Source organism: Acipenser ruthenus, chromosome 32 (genome assembly GCF_902713425.1).
Source record: "Acipenser ruthenus chromosome 32, fAciRut3.2 maternal haplotype, whole genome shotgun sequence".
Lineage (NCBI taxonomy): Eukaryota > Metazoa > Chordata > Actinopteri > Acipenseriformes > Acipenseridae > Acipenser > Acipenser ruthenus.
Window position 1 is genome coordinate 4,924,487 of NC_081220.1, and position 12,595 is coordinate 4,937,081.

General features: G+C 39.8%; 11 non-coding genes across 11 annotated transcripts; 4 read left to right on the plus strand and 7 right to left on the minus strand.

Moving 5' to 3' along the window:
- Positions 1 to 762: 762 nt before the first annotated feature.
- LOC131703539 (small nucleolar RNA U3) lies at positions 763 to 968 on the plus strand. The gene has a single exon (XR_009309980.1). It is a non-coding gene; the product is annotated as a small nucleolar RNA U3 (small nucleolar RNA).
- A 550-nt stretch (positions 969 to 1,518) lies between these two features.
- trnal-caa (transfer RNA leucine (anticodon CAA)) lies at positions 1,519 to 1,629 on the minus strand. The gene is made up of 2 exons: positions 1,592 to 1,629; positions 1,519 to 1,564 (listed from the first exon to the last, which is right to left on the minus strand). It is a non-coding gene; the product is annotated as a tRNA-Leu (tRNA).
- A 347-nt stretch (positions 1,630 to 1,976) lies between these two features.
- Positions 1,977 to 2,049, minus strand: trnak-cuu (transfer RNA lysine (anticodon CUU)). Its single transcript has one exon. It is a non-coding gene; the product is annotated as a tRNA-Lys (tRNA).
- A 2,142-nt stretch (positions 2,050 to 4,191) lies between these two features.
- Positions 4,192 to 4,397, plus strand: LOC131703540 (small nucleolar RNA U3). The gene has a single exon (XR_009309981.1). It is a non-coding gene; the product is annotated as a small nucleolar RNA U3 (small nucleolar RNA).
- A 716-nt stretch (positions 4,398 to 5,113) lies between these two features.
- On the minus strand, positions 5,114 to 5,224 carry trnal-caa (transfer RNA leucine (anticodon CAA)). Its single transcript has 2 exons — positions 5,187 to 5,224; positions 5,114 to 5,159 (listed from the first exon to the last, which is right to left on the minus strand). It is a non-coding gene; the product is annotated as a tRNA-Leu (tRNA).
- A 347-nt stretch (positions 5,225 to 5,571) lies between these two features.
- Positions 5,572 to 5,644, minus strand: trnak-cuu (transfer RNA lysine (anticodon CUU)). Its single transcript has one exon. It is a non-coding gene; the product is annotated as a tRNA-Lys (tRNA).
- Positions 5,645 to 7,783: 2,139 nt separating this feature from the next.
- LOC131703579 (small nucleolar RNA U3) lies at positions 7,784 to 7,989 on the plus strand. Its single transcript, XR_009310019.1, has one exon. It is a non-coding gene; the product is annotated as a small nucleolar RNA U3 (small nucleolar RNA).
- Positions 7,990 to 8,705: 716 nt separating this feature from the next.
- On the minus strand, positions 8,706 to 8,816 carry trnal-caa (transfer RNA leucine (anticodon CAA)). The gene is made up of 2 exons: positions 8,779 to 8,816; positions 8,706 to 8,744 (listed from the first exon to the last, which is right to left on the minus strand). It is a non-coding gene; the product is annotated as a tRNA-Leu (tRNA).
- A 347-nt stretch (positions 8,817 to 9,163) lies between these two features.
- trnak-cuu (transfer RNA lysine (anticodon CUU)) lies at positions 9,164 to 9,236 on the minus strand. Its single transcript has one exon. It is a non-coding gene; the product is annotated as a tRNA-Lys (tRNA).
- Positions 9,237 to 11,375: 2,139 nt separating this feature from the next.
- Positions 11,376 to 11,581, plus strand: LOC131703541 (small nucleolar RNA U3). Its single transcript, XR_009309982.1, has one exon. It is a non-coding gene; the product is annotated as a small nucleolar RNA U3 (small nucleolar RNA).
- A 716-nt stretch (positions 11,582 to 12,297) lies between these two features.
- Positions 12,298 to 12,408, minus strand: trnal-caa (transfer RNA leucine (anticodon CAA)). The gene is made up of 2 exons: positions 12,371 to 12,408; positions 12,298 to 12,343 (listed from the first exon to the last, which is right to left on the minus strand). It is a non-coding gene; the product is annotated as a tRNA-Leu (tRNA).
- Between the last annotated feature and the right edge of the window lie 187 nt (positions 12,409 to 12,595).

Here is a 12,595-nt window from a genome sequence, read left to right on the forward strand (position 1 = left end):
CTGCTACAGCACTCGGGCACGTTGTGCCTAGCGTTAGCGGACATAGGAGATAAGAAGACCTACAAAATATCACGCGCTGCAGTTTTTCAGTCCGGGGATTATTACAAATTAGCAGACTGTGCATTAAAATACACATGCATGGTGGGCCTCTCTGTTACAAAGAATTGTCACACTTTGTATTTATCTCCATAATGCGCCGGGACAAAATACGCAGATACTTTAAAATTATTTGGAGAATGCGGGCATCGATCCCGCTACTTCTCGCATGCTAAGCGAGCGCTCTACCATTTGAGCTAATTCCCCTTTAATGGTGCCAGGGATTCTCATAGGCTTCATCGCAGCTTGATACGAGCAAATCAGATTGTCAGTTGTTTTTTATTTTTATTTTGGCAATGTAGTCTGTGATTGCAAATTTAAAAAAATAATTTAATTAACTAAATAGCAAGTATTTCGACTAGAGGTATGTTTTCAATTTCTTTAAAAAGTAGTCTCAGCTCGTTTATTCAGTCGCTTAGAAACCCACAATCTGTGTCCCGATGCAGCAGCGCTGTGTGCTGTGGCTCGAGCTTGTTTGACGAGGCAGACGATGCAAAAATGCCAATACTTGCTTTTGTATCACACGACAAACTTAAGGTATGCTTTAACGGCCTGGCTGTCTCGGGTTAGTTTGTATTGTTAATGTAACACCTCGTTGTTGCCCAGTCATTGTTTCATATGAAGTAGAGCTTGCCAGTTGGGGGCGACGGTCTGCTAATAAAAGTTAAGACTATATTTGCAAGGATCATTTCTAGAATGAAACACGTTTTGAAGGGATTGGTCTCGGTATCCACCAGGAGGAGTGGCAGTGTTTTCTTCTGAGCACCGAGCTGACAATGAGTGTTGTTATCGGGAACCTACTCGCTGCAAGGAATGACCACTTCAATCTTCAGTCGGGGGTTGCTGAAGGAAGGGGACACATTTTGAGTGTGTATCTCATTCCGGTAGAAACGTAGAAAAAAGAAACCATCAAGCCCACAATTGTTCAGTTGTTTAAATCAATAACCACATTTAAATTGATCATTGCTAATGTCAAAACAATTTAAGAACACTTTAAATAGGGCTTGACTAATATAAAAATATAGCAATGTCTTTTGCACTACGCAGGACTAGATTGAGTTTAAAATAGACATTACATCTGAAAATAACTTGTGCTTACCCCCACTTACAAGGAAGCTGTCAACCTTTGTATTCGTCCTCATAACGTGTTAGAAAATGTAAACAGCAGTTGGAGAATACCGAGGTCGATCATCCTAGCATGTTAAACGAGGGCATTTCTCATGTAAGCTACTTCCACTAATAGATCGTTTACAACAAAAATGCAATCTGTGTTAGGAACGCTATTTTAGTCCGATTTAAAATGGAAATTAAAATGGTATTGAGTGCTGACAAGAGTTTGGTATCAGCTGTTGATTTCCTTGAAACAATCTTTTATAGTAAAATGAACAAATTGATTCATTTAAAAAATAAGTAAAAGAGAACTGTCAGAAGTGGGATTTGAACCCACGCCTCCATTCGGAGATCAGAACACACAATTCTTTGGAAAGATAGCGTCCTTGAGTCTGGCGCCTTAGACCACTCGGCCATTCTGACAAGCTGCGTTTGCTTTAGTAGAAAACCGCATTATTTCATTTCAGCACAGACTAGGGTTGTCTATTGTATCAAGGCCCGATTGGGTTTATTACGCACATACTAACTTGCTCCATGAATGATGTAATGACAAGTGTAAAAAAAGAATCAGATTGAAGCCAACCCACGAAAGTAAGATTCTTTATTTCAATATCGGTATAGCTTTAAAGGATGCACGCATTTTACAATAGCAATTGCTATATGACAATGACCAATAAGTAATTGTGTTGCAATACTTTATACAATGTGAACAGAATCAGACATTGCTCCGTTGCCTCGAAGAAACATCTACAATTTGTATTTAAAAAGGACGCCCAACGTGGGGCTCGAACCCACGACCCTGAGATTAAGAGTCTCATGCTCTACCGACTGAGCTAGCCGGGCTGTCGGGAGAAAGTTTCTTTCTTTGAGGCGGGGTGAGAGAGGAAGTACCGACACGTGCGTGGGACCTGAGATTCGGTGTGCTGCTGCTGTAGATGAGTGTTCTGGAGACGCGCTGTGTCTGTGTCTGTGGTGTTACAGCCGTGTGGGTATATTCCAAAAGTAAAGTGTTGGATAATTCGAGAGCTAGTCTGTTGAATAAAGCTCTGAGACGTGTGGTTAAATCCCGGTCTCATCAATTTTGTTTTGTTAGATTAAAAGTGTTCCAGCAGCAGGTAAATGTCCCCACACCTGTTGGTTCTGTTTACTTATGCTACACCGCTGCTAAACCTGAACGTTGCTGCTAATTATCTTAACTAAACTTGTATTGTTGTTGAATTGGTCTAATATAGTTAAACCTGTAATGTTGCAGCTAACGTTCCCTAATAATGTTAAAACTTGTGTGTATTAACAATCTGGCTTTTGTTGTTGTACCCTTGCTGCGAAGAGCTGTTTCCAATCACTTAGCACTCTTAAAAAGAAGTGTAATCGCTGCTATATGTTGGTCTAATACCCCATGCTTTTAAAATGTGGCTATTGGCTGGCTTTATTCAATTTCCCCTCCTTGTTTTTAGTACAACTTTAATACATTGTATTGTTAGTTATTTGAACTGATTTATGTGACTCATGGATCATTGTAATAAAGCTTTGTGAATTGTTATTCTGCCTTTGTCATTCTGTTGTCATTCCTATTCCAAACCTTTTAATTAATTTTTAGTAGTGTCGGTATTAGGACTCTCACTGGGTGTCACTGGGTGTGGCTGCTACAATCCCATATAGAATGCGACAAAACAGGTCGCCCTCCTTCATATAAACAGAAAAAGAATAAGTACACACACACACACGATTTGATTTACTGCAGCGTCAGACATCGGAGGTTCAGCAGTGTACTGCAATATTGTGAAAAGACGTGTCTAATTCAGGATGGTTGAGCGAGCTATGGCGCTGCGTTCAGATCACAGTTACCCTGGAAGCGTGGCTTCGAATTCCATTTCTGACAGCTCTGTTTGTTCATTAACCACTCAGCCACGGCTACATGATCTCACGGTTTTCCGTGAAAACAGCCGTATTATTGTCAAAAGAAGCAAACGACACCCGCAGTAATGCTGCAGATGGCAGTATAGGCTAAATAATGAACCCAAGTCAAATGCCTTTGTTGAAACTCTATCAGATTTGTACAAGTCAAGCACACGTGGGAAATAATAATACCATATCCTTTCTGCCAACGTTCATAATAATGAATACATCCTTATTTCAAAATACGTAGCTATTTAACTGATCTTTTCAAAACACCCATACACAAAAGCCTTATTTCTACTGAAAAACTAACTTGCTTCATGGCTGCTGCTACAGCACTCGGGCACGTTGTGCCTAGCGTTAGCGGACATAGGAGATAAGAAGACCTACAAAATATCACGCGCTGCAGTTTTTCAGTCCGGGGATTATTACAAATGAGCAGACTGTGCATTAAAATACACATGCATGGTGGGCCTCTCTGTTACAAAGAATTGTCACACTTTGTATTTATCTCCATAATGCGCCGGGACAAAATACGCAGATACTTTAAAATTATTTGGAGAATGCGGGCATCGATCCCGCTACTTCTCGCATGCTAAGAGAGCGCTCTACCATTTGAGCTAATTCCCCTTTAATGGTGCCAGGGATTCTCATAGGCTTCATCGCAGCTTGATACGAGCAAATCAGATTGTCAGTTGTTTTTTATTTTTATTTTGGCAATGTAGTCTGTGATTGCAAATTTAAAAAAATAATTTAATTAACTAAATAGCAAGTATTTCGACTAGAGGTATGTTTTCAATTTCTTTAAAAAGTAGTCTCAGCTCGTTTATTCAGTCGCTTAGAAATCCACAATCTGTGTCCCGATGCAGCAGCGCTGTGTGCTGTGGCTCGAGCTTGTTTGACGAGGCAGACGATGCAAAAATGCCAATACTTGCTTTTGTATCACACGACAAACTTAAGGTATGCTTTAACGGCCTGGCTGTCTCGGGTTAGTTTGTATTGTTAATGTAACACCTCGTTGTTGCCCAGTCATTGTTTCATATGAAGTAGAGCTTGCCAGTTGGGGGCGACGGTCTGCTAATAAAAGTTAAGACTATATTTGCAAGGATCATTTCTAGAATGAAACACGTTTTGAAGGGATTGGTCTCGGTATCCACCAGGAGGAGTGGCAGTGTTTTCTTCTGAGCACCGAGCTGACAATGAGTGTTGTTATCGGGAACCTACTCGCTGCAAGGAATGACCACTTCAATCTTCAGTCGGGGGTTGCTGAAGGAAGGGGACACATTTTGAGTGTGTATCTCATTCCGGTAGAAACGTAGAAAAAAGAAACCATCAAGCCCACAATTGTTCAGTTGTTTAAATCAATAACCACATTTAAATTGATCATTGCTAATGTCAAAACAATTTAAGAACACTTTAAATAGGGCTTGACTAATATAAAAATATAGCAATGTCTTTTGCACTACGCAGGACTAGATTGAGTTTAAAATAGACATTACATCTGAAAATAACTTGTGCTTACTCCCACTTACAAGGAAGCTGTCAACCTTTGTATTCGTCCTCATAACGTGTTAGAAAATGTAAACAGCAGTTGGAGAATACCGAAGTCGATCATCCTAGCATGTTAAACGAGGGCATTTCTCATGTAAGCTACTTCCACTAATAGATCGTTTATACTGTTCTCAATGGTCCGCATCCCAGCCTGAGACCACGATCCAGTGGCAGTCGGAGATGTTTTTCAAAGTAATATGTTATTTGAAATATTAAAACAATCTTTAGTTAAATAACACATGTTTCTACACAAAATATTTTTCAGTGACTTCGACAAGTAGCCAGTTTACAACAAAAATGCAATCTGTGTTAGGAACGCTATTTTAGTCCGATTTAAAATGGAAATGAAAATGGTATTGAGTGCTGACAAGAGTTTGGTATCAGCTGTTGATTTCCTTGAAACAATCTTTTTTAGTAAAATGAACAAATTGATTCATTTAAAAAATAAGTAAAAGTGAACTGTCAGAAGTGGGATTTGAACCCACGCCTCCATTCGGAGACCAGAACACACAATTCTTTGGAAAGACAGCGTCCTTGAGTCTGGCGCCTTAGACCACTCGGCCATTCTGACAAGCTGCGTATGCTTTAGTAGAAAACCGCATTATTTCATTTCAGCACAGTCTAGGGTTGTCTATTGTATCAAGGCCCGATTGGGTTTATTACGCACATACTAACTTGCTCCATGAATGATGTAATGACAAGTGTAAAAAAAGAAACAGATTGAAGCCAACCCACGAAAGTAAGATTCTTTATTTCAATATCGGTATAGCTTTAAAGGATGCACGCATTTTACAATAGCAATTGCTATATGACAATGACCAATAAGTAATTGTGTTGCAATACTTTATACAATGTGAACAGAATCAGACATTGCTCCGTTGCCTCGAAGAAACATCTACAATTTGTATTTAAAAAGGACGCCCAACGTGGGGCTCGAACCCACGACCCTGAGATTAAGAGTCTCATGCTCTACCGACTGAGCTAGCCGGGCTGTCGGGAGAAAGTTTCTTTCTTTGAGGCGGGGTGAGAGAGGAAGTACCGACAGGTGCGTGGGACCTGAGATTCGGTGTGCTGCTGCTGTAGATGAGTGTTCTGGAGACGCGCTGTGTCTGTCTCTGCGGTGTTACAGCCGTGTGAGTATATTCCAAAAGTAAAGTGTTGGATAATTCGAGAGCTAGTCTGTTGAATAAAGCTCTGAGACGTGTGGTTAAATCCCGGTCTCATCAATTTTGTTTTGTTAGATTAAAAGTGTTCCAGCAGCAGGTAAATGTCCCCACACCTTTTGGTTCTGTTTACTTATGCTACACCGCTGCTAAACCTGAACGTTGCTGCTAATTATCTTAACTAAACTTGTATTGTTGTTGAATTGGTCTAATATAGTTAAACCTGTAATGTTGCAGCTAACGTTCCCTAATACTGTTAAAACTTGTGTGTATTAACAATCTGGCTTTTGTTGTTGTACCCTTGCTGCGAAGAGCTGTTTCCAATCACCTAGCACTCTTAAAGAGAAGTGTAATCGCTGCTATATGTTGGTCTAATACCCCATGCTTTTAAAATGTGGCTATTGGCTGGCTTTATTCAATTTCCCCTCCTTGTTTTTAGTACAACTTTAATACATTGTATTTTTAGTTATTTGAACTGATTTATGTGACTCATGGATCATTGTAATAAAGCTTTGTGAATTGTTATTCTGCCTTTGTCATTCTGTTGTCATTCCTATTCCAAACCTTTTAATTAATTTTTAGTAGTGTCGGTATTAGGACTCTCACTGGGTGTCACTGGGTGTGGCTGCTACAATCCCATATAGAATGCGACAAAACAGGTCGCCCTCCTTCATATAAACAGAAAAAGAATAAGTACACACACACACGAGTTGATTTACTGCAGCGTCAGACATCGGAGGTTCAGCAGTGTACTGCAATGTTGTAAAAAGACGTGTCTAATTCAGGATGGTTGAGCTAGCTTTGGCGCTGCGTTCAGATCACAGTTACCCTGGAAGCGTGGGTTCGAATGCCATTTCTGACAGCTCTGTTTGTTCATTAACCACTCAGCCACGGCTACATGCTCTCACGGTTTTCCGTGAAAACAGCCGTATTATTGTCAAAAGAAGCAAACGACACCCGCAGTAATGCTGCAGATGGCAGTATAGGCTAAATAATGAACCCAAGTCAAATGCCTTTGTTGAAACTCTATCAGATTTGTACAAGTCAAGCACACGTGGGAAATAATAATACCATATCCTTTCTGCCAACGTTCATAATAATGAATACATCCTTATTTCAAAATACGTAGCTATTTAACTGATCTTTTCAAAACACCCATACACAAAAGCCTTATTTCTACTGAAAAACTAACTTGCTTCATGGCTGCTGCTACAGCACTCGGGCACGTTGTGCCTAGCGTTAGCGGACATAGGAGATAAGAAGACCTACAAAATATCACGCGCTGCAGTTTTTCAGTCCGGGGATTATTACAAATGAGCAGACTGTGCATTAAAATACACATGCATGGTGGGCCTCTCTGTTACAAAGAATTGTCACACTTTGTATTTATCTCCATAATGCGCCGGGACAAAATACGCAGATACTTTAAAATTATTTGGAGAATGCGGGCATCGATCCCGCTACTTCTCGCATGCTAAGCGAGCGCTCTACCATTTGAGCTAATTCCCCTTTAATGGTGCCAGGGATTCTCATAGGCTTCATCGCAGCTTGATACGAGCAAATCAGATTGTCAGTTGTTTTTTATTTTTATTTTGGCAATGTAGTCTGTGATTGCAAATTTAAAAAAATAATTTAATTAACTAAATAGCAAGTATTTCGACTAGAGGTATGTTTTCAATTTCTTTAAAAAGTAGTCTCAGCTCGTTTATTCAGTCGCTTAGAAATCCACAATCTGTGTCCCGATGCAGCAGCGCTGTGTTCTGTGGCTCGAGCTTGTTTGACGAGGCAGACGATGCAAAAATGCCAATACTTGCTTTTGTATCACACGACAAACTTAAGGTATGCTTTAACGGCCTGGCTGTCTCGGGTTAGTTTGTATTGTTAATGTAACACCTCGTGTTGCCCAGTCATTGTTTCATATGAAGTAGAGCTTGCCAGTTGGGGGCGACGGTCTGCTAATAAAAGTTAAGACTATATTTGCAAGGATCATTTCTAGAATGAAACACGTTTTGAAGGGATTGGTCTCGGTATCTACCAGGAGGAGTGGCAGTGTTTTCTTCTGAGCACCGAGCTGACAATGAGTGTTGTTATCGGGAACCTACTCGCTGCAAGGAATGACCACTTCAATCTTCAGTCGGGGGTTGCTGAAGGAAGGGGACACATTTTGAGTGTGTATCTCATTCCGGTAGAAACGTAGAAAAAAGAAACCATCAAGCCCACAATTGTTCAGTTGTTTAAATCAATAACCACATTTAAATTGATCATTGCTAATGTCAAAACAATTTAAGAACACTTTTAATAGGGCTTGACTAATATAAAAATATAGCAATGTCTTTTGCACTACGCAGGACTAGATTGAGTTTAAAATAGACATTACATCTGAAAATAACTTGTGCTTACCCCCACTTACAAGGAAGCTGTCAACCTTTGTATTCGTCCTCATAACGTGTTAGAAAATGTAAACAGCAGTTGGAGAATACCGAGGTCGATCATCCTAGCATGTTAAACGAGGGCATTTCTCATGTAAGCTACTTCCACTAATAGATCGTTTATACTGTTCTCAATGGTCCGCATCCCAGCCTGAGACCACGATCCAGTGGCAGTCGGAGATGTTTTTCAAAGTAATATGTTATTTGAAATATTAAAACAATCTTTAGTTAAATAACACATGTTTCTACACAAAATATTTTTCAGTGACTTCGACAAGTAGCCAGTTTACAACAAAAATGCAATCTGTGTTAGGAACGCTATTTTAGTCCAATTTAAAATGGAAATGAAAATGGTATTGAGTGCTGACAAGAGTTTGGTATCAGCTGATGATTTCCTTGAAACAATCTTTTTTAGTAAAATGAACAAATTGATTCATTTAAAAAATAAGTAAAAGTGAACTGTCAGAAGTGGGATTTGAACCCACGCCTCCATTCGGAGACTGGAACACACAATTCTTTGGAAAGACAGCGTCCTTGAGTCTGGCGCCTTAGACCACTCAGCCATTCTGACAAGCTGCGTTTGCTTTAGTAGAAAACCGCATTATTTCATTTCAGCACAGACTAGGGTTGTCTATTGTATCAAGGCCCGATTGGGTTTATTACGCACATACTAACTTGCTCCATGAATGATGTAATGACAAGTGTAAAAAAAGAAACAGATTGAAGCCAACCCACGAAAGTAAGATTCTTTATTTCAATATCGGTATAGCTTTAAAGGATGCACGCATTTTACAATAGCAATTGCTATATGACAATGACCAATAAGTAATTGTGTTGCAATACTTTATACAATGTGAACAGAATCAGACATTGCTCCGTTGCCTCGAAGAAACATCTACAATTTGTATTTAAAAAGGACGCCCAACGTGGGGCTCGAACCCACGACCCTGAGATTAAGAGTCTCATGCTCTACCGACTGAGCTAGCCGGGCTGTCGGGAGAAAGTTTATTTCTTTGAGGCGGGGTGAGAGAGGAAGTACCGACAGGTGGTTGGACCTGAGATTCGGTGTGCTGCTGCTGTAGACGAGTGTTCTGGAGACGCGCTGTGTCTGTGTCTGCGGTGTTACAGCCGTGTGAGTATATTCCAAAAGTAAAGTGTTGGATAATTCTAGAGCTAGTCTGTTGAATAAAGCTCTGAGACGTGTGGTTAAATCCAGGTCTCATCAATTTTGTTTTGTTAGATTAAAAGTGTTCCAGCAGCAGGTAAATGTCCCCACACCTTTTGGTTCTGTTTACTTATGCTACACCGCTGCTAAACCTGAACGTTGCTGCTAATTATCTTAACTAAACTTGTATTGTTGTTGAATTGCTCTAATATAGTTAAACCTGTAATGTTGCAGCTAACGTTCCCTAATACTGTTAAAACTTGTGTGTATTAACAATCTGGCTTTTGTTGTTGTACCCTTGCTGCGAAGAGCTGTTTCCAATCACCTAGCACTCTTAAAGAGAAGTGTAATCGCTGCTATATGTTGGTCTAATACCCCATGCTTTTAAAATGTGGCTATTGACTGGCTTTATTCAATTTCCCCTCCTTGTTTTTAGTACAACTTTAATACATTGTATTGTTAGTTATTTGAACTGATTTATGTGACTCATGGATCATTGTAATAAAGCTTTGTGAATTGTTATTCTGCCTTTGTCATTCTGTTGTCATTCCTATTCCAAACCTTTTAATTAATTTTTAGTAGTGTCGGTATTAGGACTCTCACTGGGTGTCACTGGGTGTGGCTGCTACAATCCCATATAGAATGCGACAAAACAGGTCGCCCTCCTTCATATAAACAGAAAAAGAATAAGTACACACACACACGAGTTGATTTACTGCAGCGTCAGACATCGGAGGTTCAGCAGTGTACTGCAATGTTGTGAAAAGACGTGTCTAATTCAGGATGGTTGAGCGAGCTATGGCGCTGCGTTCAGATCACAGTTACCCTGGAAGCGTGGGTTCGAATTCCATTTCTGACAGCTCTGTTTGTTCATTAACCACTCAGCCACGGCTACATGATCTCACGGTTTTCCGTGAAAACAGCCGTATTATTGTCAAAAGAAGCAAACGACACCCGCAGTAATGCTGCAGATGGCAGTATAGGCTAAATAATGAACCCAAGTCAAATGCCTTTGTTGAAACTCTATCAGATTTGTACAAGTCAAGCACACGTGGGAAATAATAATACCATATCCTTTCTGCCAACGTTCATAATAATGAATACATCCTTATTTCAAAATACATAGCTATTTAACTGATCTTTTCAAAACACCCATACACAAAAGCCTTATTTCTACTGAAAAACTAACTTGCTTCATGGCTGATGCTACAGCACTCGGGCACGTTGTGCCTAGCGTTAGCGGACATAGGAGATAAGAAGACCTACAAAATATCACGCGCTGCAGTTTTTCAGTCCGGGGATTATTACAAATTAGCAGACTGTGCATTAAAATACACATGCATGGCGGGCGTCTCTGTTACAAAGAATTGTCACACTTTGTATTTATCTCCATAATGCGCCGGGACAAAATACGCAGATACTTTAAAATTATTTGGAGAATGCGGGCATCGATCCCGCTACTTCTCGCATGCTAAGCGAGCGCTCTACCATTTGAGCTAATTCCCCTTTAATGGTGCCAGGGATTCTCATAGGCTTCATCGCAGCTTGATACGAGCAAATCAGATTGTCAGTTGTTTTTTATTTTTATTTTGGCAATGTAGTCTGTGATTGCAAATTTAAAAAAATAATTTAATTAACTAAATAGCAAGTATTTCGACTAGAGGTATGTTTTCAATTTCTTTAAAAAGTAGTCTCAGCTCGTTTATTCAGTCGCTTAGAAATCCACAATCTGTGTCCCGATGCAGCAGCGCTGTGTGCTGTGGCTCGAGCTTGTTTGACGAGGCAGACGATGCAAAAATGCCAATACTTGCTTTTGTATCACACGACAAACTTAAGGTATGCTTTAACGGCCTGGCTGTCTCGGGTTAGTTTGTATTGTTAATGTAACACCTCGTTGTTGCTCAGTCATTGTTTCATATGAAGTAGAGCTTGCCAGTTGGGGGCGACGGTCTGCTAATAAAAGTTAAGACTATATTTGCAAGGATCATTTCTAGAATGAAACACGTTTTGAAGGGATTGGTCTCGGTATCCACCAGGAGGAGTGGCAGTGTTTTCTTCTGAGCACCGAGCTGACAATGAGTGTTGTTATCGGGAACCTACTCGCTGCAAGGAATGACCACTTCAATCTTCAGTCGGGGGTTGCTGAAGGAAGGGGACACATTTTGAGTGTGTATCTCATTCCGGTAGAAACGTAGAAAAAAGAAACCATCAAGCCCACAATTGTTCAGTTGTTTAAATCAATAACCACATTTAAATTGATCATTGCTAATGTCAAAACAATTTAAGAACACTTTAAATAGGGCTTGACTAATATAAAAATATAGCAATGTCTTTTGCACTACGCAGGACTAGATTGAGTTTAAAATAGACATTACATCTGAAAATAACTTGTGCTTACCCCCACTTACAAGGAAGCTGTCAACCTTTGTATTCGTCCTCATAACGTGTTAGAAAATGTAAACAGCAGTTGGAGAATACCGAGGTCGATCATCCTAGCATGTTAAACGAGGGCATTTCTCATGTAAGCTACTTCCACTAATAGATCGTTTATACTGTTCTCAATGGTCCGCATCCCAGCCTGAGACCACGATCCAGTGGCAGTCGGAGATGTTTTTCAAAGTAATATGTTATTTGAAATATTAAAACAATCTTTAGTTAAATAACACATGTTTCTACACAAAATATTTTTCAGTGACTTCGACAAGTAGCCAGTTTACAACAAAAATGCAATCTGTGTTAGGAACGCTATTTTAGTCCGATTTAAAATGGAAATGAAAATGGTATTGAGTGCTGACAAGAGTTTGGTATCAGCTGTTGATTTCCTTGAAACAATCTTTTTTAGTAAAATGAACAAATTGATTCATTTAAAAAATAAGTAAAAGAGAACTGTCAGAAGTGGGATTTGAACCCACGCCTCCATTCGGAGACCAGAACACACAATTCTTTGGAAAGACAGCGTCCTTGAGTCTGGCGCCTTAGACCACTCGGCCATTCTGACAAGCTGCGTATGCTTTAGTAGAAAACCGCATTATTTCATTTCAGCACAGTCTAGGGTTGTCTATTGTATCAAGGCCCGATTGGGTTTATTACGCACATACTAACTTGCTCCATGAATGATGTAATGACAAGTGTAAAAAAAGAAACAGATTGAAGCCAACCCACGAAAGTAAGATTCTTTATTTCAA